Source organism: Bidens hawaiensis, unplaced genomic scaffold (genome assembly GCF_021521415.1).
Source record: "Bidens hawaiensis isolate Kalapana, Puna unplaced genomic scaffold, B.hawaiensis_p1.1 tig00029907_1, whole genome shotgun sequence".
NCBI lineage: Eukaryota > Viridiplantae > Streptophyta > Magnoliopsida > Asterales > Asteraceae > Bidens > Bidens hawaiensis.
The window spans coordinates 184,534-190,832 of NW_027494970.1; the positions used below are offsets into that span (position 1 = coordinate 184,534).

At 30.7% G+C, this 6,299-nt stretch overlaps 1 long non-coding RNA gene across 1 annotated transcript; it reads right to left on the reverse strand.

Moving 5' to 3' along the window:
• Positions 1-1,572: 1,572 nt before the first annotated feature.
• Positions 1,573-3,940, reverse strand: LOC143579677 (uncharacterized). Its single transcript, XR_013143505.1, has 3 exons — positions 3,867-3,940; positions 2,755-2,851; positions 1,573-2,468 (listed from the first exon to the last, which is right to left on the reverse strand). It is a non-coding gene; the product is annotated as an uncharacterized LOC143579677 (long non-coding RNA).
• Positions 3,941-6,299: the final 2,359 nt, after the last annotated feature.

Consider the following 6,299-nt stretch of genomic DNA (forward strand, 5'->3'; position numbering starts at 1 on the left):
TTAATTGATCTCGAAAAAATTTTATTAAATATATAAAGTTTAAACATGATGATACAAGACCACAAAGAATAATAACGCATTAACGCCGCCAAATTGCACATCAATACTATCAAGCATTACCCAAATCTATGATTTCAACATTTATCTAAAACAATTGAGATTCTATTAATACATTTAAATTCTATACATTTATCAAAACCCAAAGGCTATCATAACTTAGTCGCACACTAAGACCTTGAGTTTCCATTAACTTTATGAGACCTCTATTCACTTTCTCATTATCCAAGATGCATCATACCTTTATTAAACACAGATAACCAATTATTATTATGCTTTAACTCCATCCACTCCAAACTTATAAAACACGTTACTTTTTGGCTTGATTTTTCAAACTTCTTCCAAAGCCTAAGATTAAAACTGTCATATAACCAAACGTGATAAGAAAATATTGATAAAAAACTAATGAAACATAAAACCTTTAGGAGTCCAACATGTTTTGAAGAGGATCGATCTGGCCTTAATGCATCCTACTTAAATGATATTACAAATATAAAATAGTATCACAACTATATGTTTAAATTTTTTTAAAGGTGTAATATTATGAAAAAGAACTTGTTTGAAACAAATTAAAACAATAAGGGTAATGTTACAAATTTGACAACTGAAAGTCAACATGACACTTCGACCCCAACTATGTATTTTTTTTCTCTAGTTTCTTTTATAATGAACATATGTTATAAAATAAAACTACTGAAACATGGGACTGATAAAAAACTAATGGACGTGCTTGACCTTTTATTTTCAAAAATCATATATGCTACTTTGGTTGACTCACAAAAGGTCAACAAAACTGTTTCTCTTGCTGCAAAAGATAACAAATTATACTTGTGGTTTGCTTCAAAAGGTTTGAACAACTGAGACATACCGACTTATTACTTCTAACTTATTTGGGAGTTGTTCATTCACAAAATTTAAAACTTTGCTACTCAAGGGCATTTGGGGAATTATGTGTTATGTTACTAAAGGAAATAGAAGAAACCCAACTTTCACATATTTACGCAGGAAAAAAGGTTATATAAGTAGTAGGTTTGGCACAATGTCACATATTATTACATTATTAATATGCGGTCTAAAATGATTTAAAATTACCAATTTCTGATATAAAATTTGTGTTAAGTAACAAGGGCAAGATGATCAATTCTAGTTATAACACATACTGACATACATACACATCCATAATAATTTGAGAATCTAAATAGATATAGCAATATAGACAATAATAGGAATAAATAATATGAATCTAATATTAGTTTTTGGGTATGAATATAACCTTTGTTTGATGCCGACGACCCAGATTGAATTTAATAATCCGATCAAGATAGGGCCGCGCTTGTCGGATCAGACCCGGAATGAAGTCAACTACAAGGAAAAAGAGAATTAATAAGTAAAAAAAACAAGAATTAGTATCATGGAAGAACAGACTTGTGAGGACTTATTCAGTGCAGCCATCACAAACTTGCACTATCAAAAAGGATGGGTTCACAAAATACAAAATACCCACAACATAAAGAGAATTAAGAAGTAAAAAAGAAAACAAGAATTAGTATAATGCTCCCATGGAGTTGGATCGTGTTTTGAATTGACCCTGTTCATGATCCAGAGAGCATCCGAACCAGTTGAAACGAATATCGGGAAAGCCAATTTCAAGATTGGAATCGCGAACCAGAGCGAACCGGGATCGTGTTCGTACCGCGTTTTGGTACGAACGATCCAGATCGAAAAACGCGACACTTTGAGCGAACCTTGTGGCTATGATTAGAATTCAGTTAAACAAAATGTGGTTTTCAACCCAGAATAGTTTTTCCTGGTGAGCCGTTGCAACAAATCTGTAATGTGTTGTTTTTACTAAATTACCCCTGGATTTAAAACCTGACAGTTCACTGACGAATTTAAACTGAATTAACTTTATGACCCGTTAACAAAATATGTGTTTAGCTGCGTATACTGGTTCAATGGTTCTCACCTGTTTTCTAACAGCCAAAAATAATCCAAAACAACACTTTCTGCAAATTCCAACCCAGAAATAATGTATCCATTTATCCATTTTACAAAAACATTAAACCTGACCAAAAAAGTAGCATTCGACCCGAATGAGATGTTAGACACCGGTATAACCTGAAATTAGAAATTTCTAGAACTCCTAATATGCTCTTGATTTGTTATAACATGCAGATTCTGAATTTTTCAAATATGTTTAATTTGAAACTCACTGAATCTGCTAATCTGTTCACATCGTGTAACTACAAATACCTTTGTTAAGAGAGGCAGACATAATTATATGCGCAACCTGAAAATTTGGAGCCTATCCCGATGTTGATCTGTACCTTCAACATACAAAATCCAGCGAAATGCCATATCAATCCGTTTTGAGCAGCAATGTAATTCCACATCCATACGCTAGTGTACACCTAAGAACATCCAAACAACATGTTCAAGAACGGTTTAAGGCGTACATCAAAACAAAGTTTATATATAAATCTGGAAAATGTATCATATCTACTTGCCATTAACCCGACAATTAAACAAAAAGTAAAAAATTAGTATCCTATATCTATTTAAACAACTGCCAATGGATTATAAAATATAAATATGATTATATTGGAAGTGATTGTGTGGTTAAACAACTGCCAGTGGCTTATAAAATATAAATATGATTATGAGTGGCTGAAACAAAACAAAATAATTACACATCACCTTCAAAATTATTGTTAGTGTAAGGTGCTCTAGCCACTTAATCTCCCAAAACCGTTGTTCTTTTTGTCTGTATTGCAATAGCGCGATCGTATGTTTTCTACAAAAATGTTCATATGGATTTTTAGAAATAAAGAACATGATATACTTGATACAAACGTCTCACTTGAAACGTTTATTGGGTTGCGTTTTATCTCAAAAAGATCAAACTTGTCTAATTCTATTTAGCTTAGCAGGGCTGTCCAAAACATGTTCAGAGTATATTTTGCATGCATACAACATCCTAAATCGTCTAATTCAGTAAGGATTGTAGCTGGTTGACATGACTCCATCCATTTCAATATGAACTTAAAAATAACACACCTAATTGATTTCAAACTGCAGCCTACTTATCTATGCACTTCTGGTAAGTATTAAACAACAGTGACAATCTACAACCTCAATATCCATCTCTCTCCAAATTTCCTTTACGCCAAAACATTTTACCTAATTTAAATTGACACTTGTGGCTACATCAATTTACTTTAACACACACATAATAAGAATAAAACAGCTTTCATTGTGAAAGTAAAAACTGCACAAATTTTACCAATTATTTTTAAACTACAATGTAACTCATCCACTCTACTTCACAATCTATAATGTCATAAAATGTATATTTAGTCTAGAAAATATTTCTAATAAGTATATGACCATTTAAGAAATTTAGTAGAAAAGATAACATGTTATGTAAATCACATAGCCAATCAAAATTCTATAAATTTTAGACAAAAAGAAAATGATGACTTACTTAACAGCAACAACATTTGAAACCGGGTAGAAATTTTTTTTATTTAATTACAAAGAATTTCTCAAAAGCCAGATCTTGTTTTAAGTGACTACATGGAAAAAAGTAAAGATGATAATAAGCCATGACTACAATTATATGCAAAAATGATTAAAAAATTTACCATTTATGCAAGACCAATAGCAAATCCAACAATTCCCTGTTGTAAATTAACATAAAAGTCAACTTTGTTGCTTAAAACTGGTCAAAATTCTTAAGTAATAAAAATGTTTTAAGTTAAAATTGTGTAGCTTAAAAGTCAACTTGTGAGACTTTTGTTTGAAAGTACCTGTTCACAAAAAGGGGTCGTGTTTAAAACCCAATGTTTCTGAATTCATCTGCAAATCCCACATCTTCCCCAACCTGTGAACACACAAATACATATAATCAACTAAAAGCAACCGTAGCTTTAAACACTTTTCGTTCTCTTCTCTACCCATCCTCGAACTTCTAATCTGGAAAACCCATGAATGTGGAGGATGACTGTTGATTTAGGAGACAAAAGTAAACAGACAAGTAAAGAAAACGTAATACAAAACTAACCTGGCTCATGTCTCTCTCTCTTCTCAGATTTACTATTTTCTCTCTCTATGGCATCTATCCCTTTCTCACTACAATACAAGATAATGTATGTCATATTAAAAGGAAACATATTTTGAATTTTGAATTAGAGCTCAGAAGATAAAAGAGGGGGGAAATGAAAACATGGTGATTGAGTTGTACATGATGCATTAAAGAGTTTTATGTAAAATTACTTTTTTGTCTTTTCTACATGTATTTTAATATAGTATAGATACATATATATATATATATATATACACATATAGGTATATACATATATATATAGGGAGAGGATCCTGAGAGAACTCCATTTTATAGAGAGAACTAAAGAACTAATAATGAAGTGTTTTTAACTTAATTAGAAAAAATATTTTTTAAATTTTTTTTCTTTCATCCTTCTTATATGTTGTTATTCTTCATCACAAAAAAATATAAAAATGAAAAAAAAAATTAACTTTGTAATGCATATATGCAATATCATCGACTTTTTTTATAATGCATATATGTGCAATAATGTGAATTTTGATATTTGAAATAGTGTTGAATAGCATATATATAGTTGTTTGTATTGTATATTTGCAATAGTGTTATATTATATACAAAAATTAAAAAAAAAATCGATATAGTGCATATGTGCATTAGTCATGTTGTATTACATATATGCAATAATGTGTTTTGCATATAATTTTTAGTGTTGTATTTGCATACATTCAATAGTGTGTATTAGATAATGTATTTGTGTTGTATTATATGCAATAAAACACTATTTTATATATAAAATACACATTAATGCACATACGCATTACATCGACGGTTTTTTTTTTTTGTTTTTTTTTTATTTTTTTTATTTTTTTAGGAACAATATCATCTTATTAGAAGGAGGAAAGAAAAAAAATCATAAAATAATTTTTTAAAAATAGTTAAAAATAATTCTTTATTAGTTCTCTAATTCTCTCTTTAAAAAGAGTTCTCTCTAAATCTCACCCCTATATATATATATATATATATATATATATATATATATATATATATATATATATATATATATATATATTATATATGTCGTACATATAATAAATAATATAGCAATAAATTCTTTTTTATCAATCGCTTAAATGAGTCGTATTGTTATCTTATCCACGCTCAAACTATTTTATCTCGTATCTTTCCATTAATATGTTATTGTATATAATATTTATTTTATTAATATCAATAATAATAATAATAATTGTTAGGCCACGATTTTTATACTGAGGATCCTTTATCCTTGACTGTCTTATGGATAGTTTATTCTTGAAATATACATCAGGATATAAAGGATCGACGATCCTCGGTATTATTTGTTTACTAATGATTGTGTTTAGTATGGTGATGTGTTAGACAGGTATAGCAACTTTAAAATGTACTTGTACGAGTTATCCTCACGAGACATCCTATAGTTGGAACGTGGATCCAGGATCCTAATTCAACATAGCTGATTATGGACGAACTCTCTAGAAGATTGATGTTTAAATATCAACAACGGCTATGTGACTCATTCTTCCGCTTATTTCGCTAATGGGTGGCTATTGGCACGTGGTCAAAGGTCGTGGAGCGGCTAGGTGGAAGACTTCCGGATAAATAGGAAAGATCGTTATGGTTATTATCTTATTTAAATGAGATACGATCGAGTAGGAAAAAAACACATGTACTTACACACACTAGAGCAGAACTAAACACTCTCTCTACACTAGCTTTCTTTGTAATCTCGATCATATACTCCATAAACACTTGTAATCACTTATTGTTCATTAATAAACTCGACGGTGATAGTTTTCACCGTCTGGGGGTTTTTGTGCCGGAGACCACGATAACCATATACTCATCGACCAAAGGTTACTTTGTTGATCTTTGACTAAAGTGCTTCGACCAAACATTATCCTATTAATCCTTGACCGGAGTTATTTTACCAACGATTACCTCGATAAGTTTTGACCGAAGTAAGACTATCGTGATTAAGGGCTTTTTCCCTCGCGATCAAACCATTGTGTTCACCGATATCACGCTTATACACTTGTTACTATCAAGTTAGCACCTTACCTCACATAACAGATTTGGATACTTGATCCTTAGCTGATTTTTGTCCAAAACAATTTGGCGCCCACCGTGGGGCAATTGGTGC